Genomic DNA, 13,762 nt, shown 5'->3' with positions numbered 1-13,762 from the left:
TAGTTCAGAGATGCGAGAAGAATAATGTCTATTATACTTTTACTGATAAGCACAGAAGCTGCTCTGGCTTGAAAACAAATTTCTATCAGGCGTTCTGGCTTTGCTTTTGTGAGATTGCCATATTGATTCAAGCCCATTTTATTTGAGCAACACAAATTAAAACTTCTTTAATTTAATTTGTTCATTTAGAGAAAAAAAAAAGAATTATGATATTAACAGTGGATGCATTTTCCGAGCAATTTGTCACCGAAATAAGAAAACAATAATTAGTAGACAGTATTGTAATTCATGTATTAGATGTGTTTTATTTATTAATCACACATAATACAATAAGTATAAACAATGTAAACCAAAACAGCAGTTTGTATATTAAGTAGTAAATGAAAAGGCTCAGACAAAAGCAAAACACTTCCATATGCATTTCCTACAAAATAAGACAGGATGTCTTGTTTGGACAGTGTCTCCAAAAAACTTCTAGAAAGACATTTTTTCCACAAGAGAAATGCACTCTGGTGAGCTGAAGATTGGTGGTTCAATCCCTGGCTCTTATGTATGTCTAATCCCCCCCCCCCCCCACTAAAATTTTTGTTTTTTTTTCCTTTGACAGTTTGACATTTGATTTGATGCTTGACATCAGAAACAGGCACTACATGGATTGGGCCTTAAGCTGATTAAATTGTTTACTCCCAAGTGACTTTAATTGCAGCATTTAAAGGACTGTACTTGTACCTTGAGTGCTGTGAAATCTCAGAAGAAATCCAAACGAAAGTGGCCACAGTCAAGTCGACTAACCACCCCAAAAGACCACACACACACACACACACACACACACACACACACACACACACTCTCTCTCTCACACACACCATCCTCCCCCGCTTCCTCCCAGTTTATGGAAAGCTCACCTGATAGTGGATCAGTGCTCCTGGGCTTTACAAAACTCCACTGTGTGCCTGTTCATTCACATGCTAATAGGTTTTTATAAGAAGCAGTGAACGGACCAAAGCCATGATGGAACTAGCTATAATCCTGCCACCACTTATCCAGGCCGCACACTCCCTCTCTTTTTGCTCTCTTTAACTCCACCTCTCCATTCCTATCACCGCTTTAAAGGGCTTTTTTTTGCGTAGGGTGGCTGACTCCACTGTCCTCCGGTGTTTAATTGTCATGGAAATGTAGCCTTGCCTGGCGTTGGAGGTGGACTTGTGTTAGAGAGTGTGTATGGCAGTATGTGTGTGTGTGTGTGTGTGGGGGGGGGGCTAGCCAGGAGTATAGGTTGGATCTAGAAAGCTTCGACTGTGAAATAATTGATGCAAGCAACAGAGGATTTTGATTGACAGAAATGCAAACCCCCTGCCATGAGTCAGCGCAGTGCAGAGGTTCTCCAGCACTGACAGGTTGATGTGTTTATTATTTTTTACAGATGCACAAATGCATAATTAATCTAAGACTTTGCCACACTCTCCTTTCCGATACGCGTGCAGATTAAATTAGGCATTTGTTATCTCGCACATAACCTCTCCCATCCGTACACACTCTGATGCACACACTTTTCTCACACATTTTCTCCCTTGCCAGTCATCGGTGGTGTCAGCAAGTTTTTTCGCAGGTAGGTGGGAGTTAGCAGGCAGGACCGAGCCATATAATGAGTCCCGAGACCGGTGCGGGGGCTGCTTGGCTGGCTGCACTGACCTGCTGTTATGGGCTAATATGAACACAAAGTTGCACGCTCACAAACGGACACATTTGAGGAGATAACAACACACCTAAATGTTCACACATGAGAGTTGTCACTTTTCCAATAAAAAAATCATTAACCAAAAGAAAGTAACAAATCCCTATGTCGAAAATCAGATCCAGTGTGTAGGATTTAAAGGGATATATTGGCATAATAATAATATTATCGGTACATTGTCTCTAGGGGAGGAGTACGTCATTTTTTCGGTATCTTAAAATGAGCTATTAACAGGATCTCCCACACATTCATCTCCCTGTGGCGGCGCGCCTTACAAGTTAACAAAAAAAATCACCTGAAATTAAGCAGAAAAAAAGGAAAAGGTATTTTTTAAAAAGGTATAAATAAACAGATTGACAGATAATTGTTAAAAAAAATACAGCTCATTTTCTTGTAGGTTTTTCTGAATTTCTAGCATATTGTGGGAAATCTCTTGCCAAGTTTCTCCTCGCCTTCTTAGCTGTGTTATCAAAAGAAATTAAACCAGATTGCTCAGGTTTCATAAGAAAGATGTCTAAATGCAGCACGAGAAAATTGATGTCATTCCAGGTTTCAAAGAGTTAAAATGGATCGTGGCAAGGGATAAAAAAAACAAACCCAAGTGACAGCTGTGAAACAGGCGCACATGTAGCTGGAAAAGAGTCAAACGATAGTGTAACATTATACAACACCTGACAGTGAAACAGGAGAGAGTTGCATGAGAGAAAGCCGGGGTGAAGAGGTGAGAGGAAGTGGCGGAGCTCTTAACGAGAGCAGAATAAAAGACATGATGTGGGAAGGAGAGGTAGAAACACTAGGTGTCCTTAATCCGTCTTTCTCTCCTATCCCCAAACAGAACAGCGAGTGTGACCGAAACAGGTTATTAAGGTGTGTGTCACACTCGAGCATGAATATGGATCATTTGATTTCATTAGCATAAGATTCTGCTGTTGATTCATCTCTGAATAACATCTGATTGCAGAAAGCTGTTTAAGATGTTCAGAAGATGGGCCTCACGTGAATAACATTTGATTTGGGTTTTGGCGGCGTATTTATTTGCATTCATAAAATATTTAACGCTCAATGAGCCATTTTGAGCTTTGTAGGGTTTTGTCGATTTGATGACATGTTGACTCAATGGTCCGTATGCTTTTTTTTATTTTCACACTTGTGTGTTTCCATTCTGTAATTAGCTGCTCTGTCTCTCTCGTCTCCTTTTGAAAGTGAGTTTGGGTGCAGACGTGAGCGCGCTTCTCTTGCTTTTGTGCCGCTGTTTTGGTCTTTCACTAATAGCCTTTTCTCTCGCTCCGCTTTCCACTCATTTGTGCCTCATTCTCGCCTCCCGCCGTCGTCTTTGGTGTCCAGTTTTTAATTCTCAGACTGACATTTGCTCTCTCCCTCAACGCCTGCCATTTCTCCCCGTCCCCCTCCCTCCTCAATTTCTCTCTCTAAACTGCCACACAGCCACGTCTTAATTTCTCCTGATGCAGACACGCATAATTAATGTGGCATCCAGTGAGGGGAGAGGCCCCGGTCTCTGTCTCCTCTATTTATAAACCCCCGCTGCCACCACCCCTCATTCTCTCTGTGTCTCTCTGCTGATTCACTTTTAAAGATTTCTCTCCTTCTTTTCAAAAATCACTTTTGTGTTTATCTCCTCTGTCTTCCTTTATCCCTACCTCCCTTCTTCCTCTCTTCCCCCGTCTGTTGCCTCTCTCTCTCTCTCTCTTCCCGCTCCCTCTGTGTTGTGTTAATCTCTGACAGACACTGCTCCCGTTCCCAGCGTGGAACCGAAACAGCAGCACAGAATTCTGAGGGGGAAAAAAAAGCAAACACATTGGTAAACACCACCCCAGACATTTCCCCTTTTTACTTATTTGATGTCTTCCATTTAATTTCTCTCACCTCCCACCTTCCATTGACAAAAACACCATCCATTCAAAGAGTCTCTGTCACCGAGGCTCTCTGCTGATTTTTCTTGATGCTTTTTGGGTGGCAACTTCAAACGCTCAGCCTAACCAGGAGGGAGGACAAATTTTTACCGCATTGACGTGTTTATCTAGCATGAGTCAGCTAGAGATGGGACATAATTAGTGGTGTAGTGTTAGTTAACAAAACACGCAAGTCGGTGAAACAATATTTAAACTGTTACTAACGCCTCATTAGAACAATTGTATGTTTAATTAGCGTTATTGCAAACTGAGAGGGCTGTGAAAAAAAGTGACAATGACTGTGTGATGCTGGCATCAAAGTGAAGCTCATCACACCTCAAAGTTACAAGCTATTTAAAGGGATAGTGCAGATTTTTTGAAGCAGGTTTGTATGAGGTGCTTATCCATAGACAGTGGATTACAAACAGCAGATGTCAGTCATTATGCCCCCAGTTTGGAGAGACAGGCTGGGGTCTGACATGGGTCCGCTACAAAATATTTTTTAGCTACCTAAAAAAAAAATCAATAAAAAAAAAAATCAATATCAGTTTATGTCTATGCTATATTGAGAGTATTTACTCTGCTTTACCTTAATGTCAGACTAGGGCTCTACCTGAGTCAGAATTAGGCTGCCAGTCGAATCAGACTCAGCAGTTCAATACAAAATTTTAACAACTCTTTGTATTAAATGTTTGAGCGAGGCTCAGTGTGGCAGCAGGCATTCATGTAATATAGTAAACAAGCTAACAGCGCTAATGACCAGTTGCAGTTGTGGAACATTTTTTTGCCAAAACTAGATATCAAACAAAAGCCAGAGACGGTGTTGTTTTAAGTTGCTGTTAGCTGTAAATTCACCACTTCTAAGCAGAAGAGAGTAGATAACATTATCACAGAGCCTTACAGTATTTCTTCAGTATTTCTTCCTCCCTCTGCTGCTGCAGCGTGCACACTGGTCCATGTATCAAAGAGTATCATTAAAGTCAAGAGAGTTCACTCCGCAGCAAAATCTGGAGACCAAAACGTCCCCAGAAGCACACTGCACAGCACATTGATTAGCAATATCCCCCCAAAACAGCTGCTAGACTTGTAGCAATCTTAGTTGAGTGAAGGGTCGCTGACTGATGACTTTTTTTAAATTTAATTTCAGCTTCTGTCGGTTTTAACATAATTTCACATTTTGCAGATACCAGTTGCATCTACTTGTAGCATTTGTAATATTTTATTTAAGAGTAAGTAGTTTGCACTAATCAGCTCTGAAACTTTTTTTATTTGGTATAATCAGCACAGTTGATTGGAACTGTCGTTGTGTGTGTTTGGAGTTGTATAACTGATCAGCAGGCGGGTGAGGAAGCAGGAATAAGAAAAAGAGGGTGAAGCAGAGATGGAGTGTTTGATTGAGCGGGGACGAGAGCAGGCTAAGTGGACAGTAATATGCGATGTACTGATCCACCTACGTGTACTGTCAGTCCTGTTGACCTCATTCAGTCTGGGTGGTCTCTCATCTGCTGCACTGCCCCGACTGCCTACTCACTAACAATTTCTCAGTCTCATACACAGAGATGTTCATAGTTTACATTTTCTAACTCAGTTCTCAGTATGGATGCATGTCATTAGGGTTTTAGTAATGCTACTTCTCTTATAATAATAGATTCAGTCTTTTTTGATACTTGTATTGGTTCTTTTTCATTACTGTATAATGGCTTTCCAAAAAAAAAAAAAAAACCTTAAAAATTAATGAATTCAGAACTTAATACTTTAAATGTAACTAAGCGTTGTTTCTAGAGCAGCAGCAGTGATGTTTACATCAGCAAAGTCACTATTTAATAATAAAGTATTGGCTTTTGTTGGCTAAGGTTTCATTGTACGGACTTAAACAAACAAATGTAGCTTTGGACCTCTCTGCTCCGCTGTTCGTTGACTTCACTCGGTGTCGTGTGTGTGTATGTGTGTGTGCATGTGGGTGAGCATACTATGGTCTAGGGCTGCATGATTATGGCCAAAATGATCATCATGATTATTGTGATCAATATTGAGATCACAGTTATTTCTCATGATTATTCATTGATTTCATGGACATTTTTTATTGCACTTTCACATAAAAGAAACAAAGTAGTGCATTCATGTCCATGTTGTGCTATTTTCTAAATCTTTGCATCAAAATAGTGCATCTTCTAGAAGCCACTAGAGGCCTTTATGCATTCGTCATACTAAAATTTTTTTCAGGTTGTTTAACAAATTACCGTTAGTTGTTTTGCTTGGCAGCATGGTGTCATGCAGTCTTTGCATATGATGTTTTCCTTTCCTGAATCTGAATTTCTTTAAACAATAGCTAATGATGGTTAATGATGGTTAATAGATGATGGATGGAGTTTTATATGATCACCTTCATTTATTTGTGGGAAGCCAAAATCAGGATTGTGATTAATATTTGATTAATTTTGCTGCCCTGCTAGGTTTTTTAGTAATTAAGCACCGGGGCCCTTTTAATACCAGGTTTCGGCACCCATCCCCACTTCTCAGCATAAAAGAAAACATGCACATGCATTAAAGAGGCCTTTGTCCAGGTATGTCAGGCCAATAAAGATGATCTCCAACAATGTGTTTACATCCAAGCCAAAAAAAATCTTACAGCTTGTTTTAAGAGACTGAATATATACAGTATTATGCCCCTGTGATGGATTATCCTAAATTCGAATGCACCTGAGATAAAAGTGACAAATGGGGTGTAGTTGCAGGTCATTATCGCTCGAAGTCTTCCAGTCTATGAAAACTTGTCAACCCTCTTTTTAGTAGGAAAATGTATTTTCAAAAGGTGTCAGAGTTACTGTTTTAAAGTTTGATAGATAGTTTATAGTCAGGTTTCCGTAAATCCTTAAGAAGTCTTGAAAGGCTTTGAATTCATTAATGTAAAAATAAGACATTTATTGTCATTATATTGGTTTAAATTAATCTTTAAAAGCCTAAAAAATGCTCAAATGTAGGATTGGATATAGGATTTTACGAATCCTTATTCCTGATGTTGCAAAATCTCAATAATTGGTAACATCCATTTTTTTGTTAAATAATTAAATCAGTTCCTTTCTCTAAACTCGTAATGATGGGAATCCAATCATCGTTTTTTTTTTTTTTTATATTTGATGTAGATAATCTAACTTTAATACCAGACCAAAAAAGTAATGTTTTATGTTACAATAAAATTTTTGGGGAAAAAAATTTCCCCTCAACTTTGGTTATTAGAATATTGGTATTAAACTTAATTCTGAGTGGCATTAAAAAAAACTCTTAAAGTCTTAGATCTACCCCGCAGTAACCCTGTGTGGTGTATGTACAACAATTTAGAAAGGTTTCTTTTCACCTTAAATATCAACTGCGGTTAAAAGAAATAACATGATAAAAGATAATTGCAGTAATCAGGCAACAAAACAAATTTGAATCAGCATTTTAACATAATTGCCATAGTCCTAACCTTCACACACACACACACACACACACACACACACACACACACACACACACACACACACACACACACACAGGCACACACAGGCACTTACCTGCAGAGTGTCATTTTTCGGTGTTATGCGTCTTACTCCCCTGCACATGCCGTCCCAAACTCTGCCCACAACGGGTCCCTCTCACCCACCTTACTCCACCTTGTGACGTGAATGTTGCATGCGGTGGAGGTTGGCTCAGGCTGCCATCAGACCTGCAGGAGGTCGTGTTGTGGAGCGTTGATGAGTCACTGTGCCAGCATCACAGATGCCCCGCTAATGCCTGCCTTGACAGATCGCAGGGCTCTCTGCTTTAATAACTGTTCTTGGTGAGCATTTTAATTAAATGCTAATACATCCAGCACCTTTGTAATATCAAGAGGATTTTGCTTTCTGTTCTCTGTGTGGTAATTCTTATAGTACCACAGGTATAAATAGGCACAATGTGGCAGCTGGATAATTGAAGTGTTATCTAGTTGTCTGGCTTTTCTTCCATCTGCCTCTGTGCACATCTGTGGTCAGCGCAACTCCGATCAATTCATTTAGCATTCCTCACACACACACATAGAGGCACACAGAATGCATCCTTCATGCATTTGAGCCTCTTTTCTACGTCTTATTTTGCCTTTCAGGGCCGCAGGACAGCATCGGATTTCTCCACAGCTTCCATGCTCTCACATTGATTTCCGATCACGCTTGAATTATTTTGGCATGAGGCCGATTATACAAGTACAGCTTTGACCGCGTCTCTTCCTCTCCCCCTCTCCCTCTTTCACACACTTGCCTCACATTCTGTCGTCCACAGCGGCTCGTTTTGTCCACATGCATTTGTGTGTCTTGCATCTATTTTTGTCTTGTTTTTCTTTCTCATGCTTTGGGATGCTGAGTGTGTGTCTGTGTGAGTGTATGTAAGAGAGGGAGCGATACAGAGAGAGAATGTGAGTACACATGATGAATAATGCATGGTGTGGTTTCCTGGTCAGCGAGACAGACGGACGGTGGGGACGGTGAACTGCCCCTCGGGCCCTTTTTTCCCACCACATACTGTAGTTAAACAAACCACGAGTGCAGGAGGCTGCCCCATATCCAGATTACTGCTGCTTTATAGCCACAGACAGGATCTGTCCCCATCCATTCATAACTGCTGCAGTCTGGACTACATCCATACCAGAAATATTTCATAGGGTTTACCATCTGATTCTTCTTATAGTGTTTCAGTAACATGCGGGTATTTTTTATTTGAGTGAAGCTTTCAATAAATGATAATGCAAAAATAAATCCACGTCGGCAAATAAAAAATGTTTGACATTATAAATTTTTTTACAACTTGTTAATTGAAAAATTACAAACATGCCCTAATCTGTGCATTTTTCATTATTGGTGTTGATGCAAACCTGAGTGGACCCGTAAGAGCTGCAACTAACAGTTGTTTTATGAATTGATTGATTAGTTGTTTGATCAATAAAATGTCATAAAATGGTGAAAAATGTAGATCGTTTCCCAAAACAACATCCTTATAAATGTCTTGTTTTTTCCAGAACCTAAAATATTCAGCTAACTGTCACAGATGAGAAAAAGAAACCAGAAGATATTGACATCAAGGTAGCTGGAAGCAGAGAATTTGACTTATTTTTCTTAAACAGATAAATCAATTATCAGATTAGTTGGAGGTTAATTGTTACAAACAGCAACATGCAGTTTTTTTGTTGAGTGATATGATCTAAATATGGCTTTTAATGATTTCAACATTACACTCAAATCAATCCTCTTTACCACATGTGCCTTTATTTGGGCATTTACTAGTATTAGTGTTGATACAAACCTCAGTTGAGCTCAGAAAAAAACCCCAAAAACCCCAAAACAATCTTTTTGATGCTTTTGGAAAAAGCTGTACACCTTCGCTATAAGGGCTAACTTACAATTGTTGATTAATGCCTTGATTATTTTCCTAAATAATTGACCAGTTGTTTGGTCTATAAAATGTTACAAAATGGGGGAAGTTGTGCCCCAGTCCAAGATGGTGTCCTCAAATGTCTTTTTTTTTGTCGTCAACAACCCAAAAATATTCAGTTTACTGTCAGAAAACAGTTAAGAAACCAGACAATTTATACACTATTAAGAATAGGGCTGCAAGTAATAATTACTTTATTTTCAATTATCTGCTGATTTTCCTCACAATTAAACATTGAAAGAAGTGAAACTACTCATCACAATTTCCCAGAGCCCAAAGTGACATCTTCAAATTTCACCTTTTGTCCTACCAGCAGTCTAAAACCGTACACTATCATATATTTACCAAATCCCACTGTCATACTCTCATAAATGACAAAGAAAAGCCGCAAATTCTCACATTTAAGAAGCTAGAACTGGCAAATACTTGACATTTTTTGCCTGAAAATGACTGAAGCAGTAATTATGAAGATAGTTTTTTAATTGACCAACTGATTAATAAAAAAATAATTGCAGCTCTATTTAAGAGGCTGTATTTAGAGAATTTTTACATATTTTTTTCTAAGAAATAACTAAGACTGGTATTTGTCTGTGATTAATTTAATAGTTGACAACTGATGATTAATTGATTAATGGTTGCAGCTCTGTTTGCGGTACAATCCATTTTCCACTTTCAAGTCTGTTATCCTTGACAGTGTGTCACAGTTGAGCAATAATTGTGTTTCAGTGTTAATGATGGTGGACGTGTTTCACTTGGTGAAATAGAGTAGCGGCAAGAGTACTGGCAAAGCATGCTAGTTTTTAATTTAAATAGAGATTAAATTTGTAATTTAAAGTTTGACCTTGAAACCCACCTTGTGAGCCCAGTGCTGTTAATAGTAGTTCCTACTGAGTGCTGACCATAAATTTTGACGCTCCAACAGCCTGTCTGCATTACTGTCGACTAATTGGTGTCACAGGTAAAGTTCAGCGTTAGCAGCAGTTTACAAATAAAGCACCGCTCAGCCTGTTTGCGTGCATCAGCGTCACAGTCAGGCGGCATTTGTTCCTTGAAAATCGTGAATTACAGCCTGAAGGTGAACAGAGCGACCCACATAAACGCATCGCAGTGACGGAGAGATAGATGGGCCTGAATAGAGATGGAGAGATGAGAGGAAGGGAGAAACCTGCTCACCGCTTTATCGCCCCCAACTCGTTTACGAGGTCGACCTTGTGCTTCATGTGTGTATTTGTGTGTGTGTGTGTGTGTGTGTGTGTGTGATGGAATTGCAACCTCACCATCCAACCTGATAAGCATACCCTGGAAAGAGTGCAAAGACACAGGCGCACACTGTGCTTGGGGACCAGCTGAATCCTCTTAGCCTTTTCCTCTACATGAAGGGCACTGCAGCACTCTTCCACATCAATGAGGGCAATAGTATAATGCTCTCATGCACTTGCACTGTACTGTCTCACAGTATATCACTCACTGCATTCATCTCATCTTTAATTCTCTTTCTTTCTGGGTTTTTCTCTTTCTTTTGCAGTCATTTTTCCCCGCAGAGGTCCACATTTTGGCTGCTTTATAGTGGATTCTAAGGACAAAAGCTACTGTTAAAGGAAAGCATAATGAAGGTATAGGGCATCAGTGTGTGCTTGCAATAATAGACAAACACATTTCTGAAATTATAGTTGAACCCAGGGCCAGACGACTGAATGTTTCATAAGTGATTGAAGCAGCAGGAAATGGAGAAAAAGCCTTTATTGTCTCTGCTACGTCTTTGTTTGCCTTTTTGTTTGCCTTTGCCGTACTCTGCTCCCTCTCACTTAAAAGGAAAATAGCCAAACTACATATTGAATTTTGGTCCGTGTGAGAGTACTGCAGGCGGGCAGCCAGATAGCCAGTGGCTGTATCAATAGACACGTCATTACCTGTCTCATTATTTGGCTTCTGTACTTCTTTTGGCTCTTCTTTTTCGCCTCCTCTACCAGTCTATTGTTCCAGTAAACAACAGTTTTGTCTGCAGTTTTTCAGTTTCTCACTTCACTCCATCAATCAGCACAGTTCGGTCTGTGACTGCCAGAGATGACACATGGAGGAAGAGGATTGTGGGAAAAAAAAGTGGAGACAAATAATTAATATGTTGAATTGAGAGTTGGAAGTTACTCTGGGATATTGACTTTGTTATTGAATGGGGACAGTCCAGCAGGCACACTCAATGGCTCAATAGTAGCCTGACAATTGGACCAATTTTAGTCTTGTTTTGGCTTTTTATCACAAACAATGAGGTTATAGAAATGCTTGTTAGTTACTGAAATGTTTACTTTAACATGTAATGAAATACTATTTGGTAATTGAATATGAGATTAGAAATTGTAGGAAAAGTTAAGACCTTGATTAACAGAAAGTGCCAAAAACTGCAGTTCCTCTAATGGCCACTTGGAGGCTGGCTTCAAAAGTGAGTCAATCCCCATCAACATTTATGCTCAACTTGACAACAAAAATAAACACGCTTACAGCCTCATACAAAGGACACTTTTGGTGTCCTAAGCTAATTTTCCTGTTCATGTCAACTGTACGAGGAGGGAAGTAGTAGTGCCACCTGGTGCGTCTCATGTTGGCGCTAAAGGGTGCGTTGGTGCCTGATGCTGAGGGCCAACCTTCGGTAATTGACAAGTTGGAAGTGAGACTGGTTTGCACTGTGTGATGTCACAGTGGCTCGTCCATTATTTTTATACAGGCTGTGATTTTTACCTATTATAATAAGAAAGGAATTGGCAAAAGTGATCATCTGAAGAAGAGTCTGAAAATGCCTCAGCTTCGAGTCGAGTTTTTATCCTCCAAGTGTCGTTTTGTTAATCCTCCTTCGGTCAGCTGATTCTCCTTCATCTCTTGTTCTGCCCCATGAGGAGCTTCACTTTTATTGCTTATCTCTTAATTTGCTATTATTGTTGTCTCGCCTCACCATTCTTTTCACTTGACTGGCATTTTATGTTCCCGACTAAATTAACGTTACTGCACACACACGCACTTCTATTGTCCTTTTTTGTGTTGTCTTTCATTACCCCCAACTTGCACCCCCTTTGTGATTCTGTGTACACATGTTACTTCCACTAACCTCCTTTTCAGTCTGACCCACAAGGAAAATACTCTCACACACAAGTGCATGCACACAAACACACACACACACACACACACACACAAATCCCCCTGCTGCGTTGCCTTCTGAGCTGCTGGCCGCTAGGTGTTTGTTATCTAAACACGAACACTGTTTGACACTGTAACAAAAATGGCGTGTGGTTGGCTTCAGAGGAAAAATTAACAGTCTGTTCAAAATCCATTAGCACCAAATATATTCTATCCTTAACTGAAGCTATTTCTGTATAAAAACCCTCAATGAATGCTTTTTTTGGGGGGCAAATAATGCTTGAAAAATACCCAAATTTCACTGTTGCGGTCTGACCTAGATAGTTCACAGTTGTAGAAACAGTAGTCTCTGTCCTTCACCATATGTTAGTTGAATCTCTGATGAGTGTGCCCGAGGAAGTGGCTCTAGGCCTCTGTGCTTTATTGACGCTCAGATTGATCCGATTCTGTTGATGACTGTGACACGGCAGCGTAACATATTGACAGCTTTGACAGACAAATCCACATTCATCTATCTTTGCGTCTCCACCACGCATACATCAAAATGTAGACATATTAGATATTGATGTTGTTGACATTGCTTTGCAGTCTGTGCAACTGTAGCTTCTTACACACTGAGATCTATATGTCAGGCCTATGCAGAGGAATTATATTTTCAGTCATCACTAGTGTGTGTGTGCAGCGCAGAACCAGCCTTTCAGTCGTGCTAATGGTTCCCTTGACAACACAGCAGTTGCTACACATCAACATCGTCTTGGCTGTAGGGTTCAATCCACAAAGGCACACACACACTTTTGGGCTTACACACACTGAAGTCAGCTGTCATGATAAAAAGAGCCAGTTGCTCCCTGAGCCTCGACTCCCTGTCTCTGCTTTTTCTCCATGATGGCAGAATTTACATATGGTCCACACACACTGTTCACACACACTGTCTTCACATGTTTCTTTCCCCACATCCTGACCACGTTTCATGTCAGTCCTCCGTTTCGCTTATTGAGTTGTCAACGTCTGGCCCTGGCCCCGCAGAGGGCACACCTACCTAGACCTCCCGTCTCCTCTTGTCCTTTTCTTTCTCATCTCACCTTTTCCTTTCACATGACACCTCTTTTATCAGCGTGTACCCGTCGTGAGTGGGAATATAGCCTCAAAGATGTGAATAAATAAGCGCCAAATAAAGGCCAAAAAGAGGGGAGATTTGAAGCGGTAATCCTCCGGCAGCTTACCCCAGCATAACGTCCTATCCCCATCTCAGCATCTCCTTCCATCTACCTCTCCTCTCATTCCATTTCTTTATATCCCTCACCAACAAGAGAGAGGCTATCTCAGCGGCTGTGTCAGCGATCGGCATCTCTTCCCCCTCCTCTCTCCATCTCCCTCTTTTTCTATGTTTTCCCAGAGGAGAGTCGGGGGCATAAAGGGAAGAACAAGCCTGGCAAAATCTTTTCAAAAAACCAACGGGGATTGGGCTCTCAGCTTTGAATTCAGACAGATAAAGCTAATGGCAGAAGTGGGCGACAGGCAGAGAGAGAGAGCTGTGTGTGTATATGTA

General features: G+C 40.4%; 1 protein-coding gene across 1 annotated transcript in view; it reads left to right on the top strand.

The window, feature by feature from the left end:
• Nucleotides 1-13,762, top strand: part of snd1 (staphylococcal nuclease and tudor domain containing 1) — a 245,358-nt gene that overhangs the window by 82,616 nt on the left and 148,980 nt on the right. The window lies entirely within an intron of this gene.

This window comes from Plectropomus leopardus, chromosome 22, assembly GCF_008729295.1.
Source record: "Plectropomus leopardus isolate mb chromosome 22, YSFRI_Pleo_2.0, whole genome shotgun sequence".
Lineage (NCBI taxonomy): Eukaryota > Metazoa > Chordata > Actinopteri > Perciformes > Serranidae > Plectropomus > Plectropomus leopardus.
This window is presented reverse-complemented; position numbering and strand designations above follow the sequence as displayed.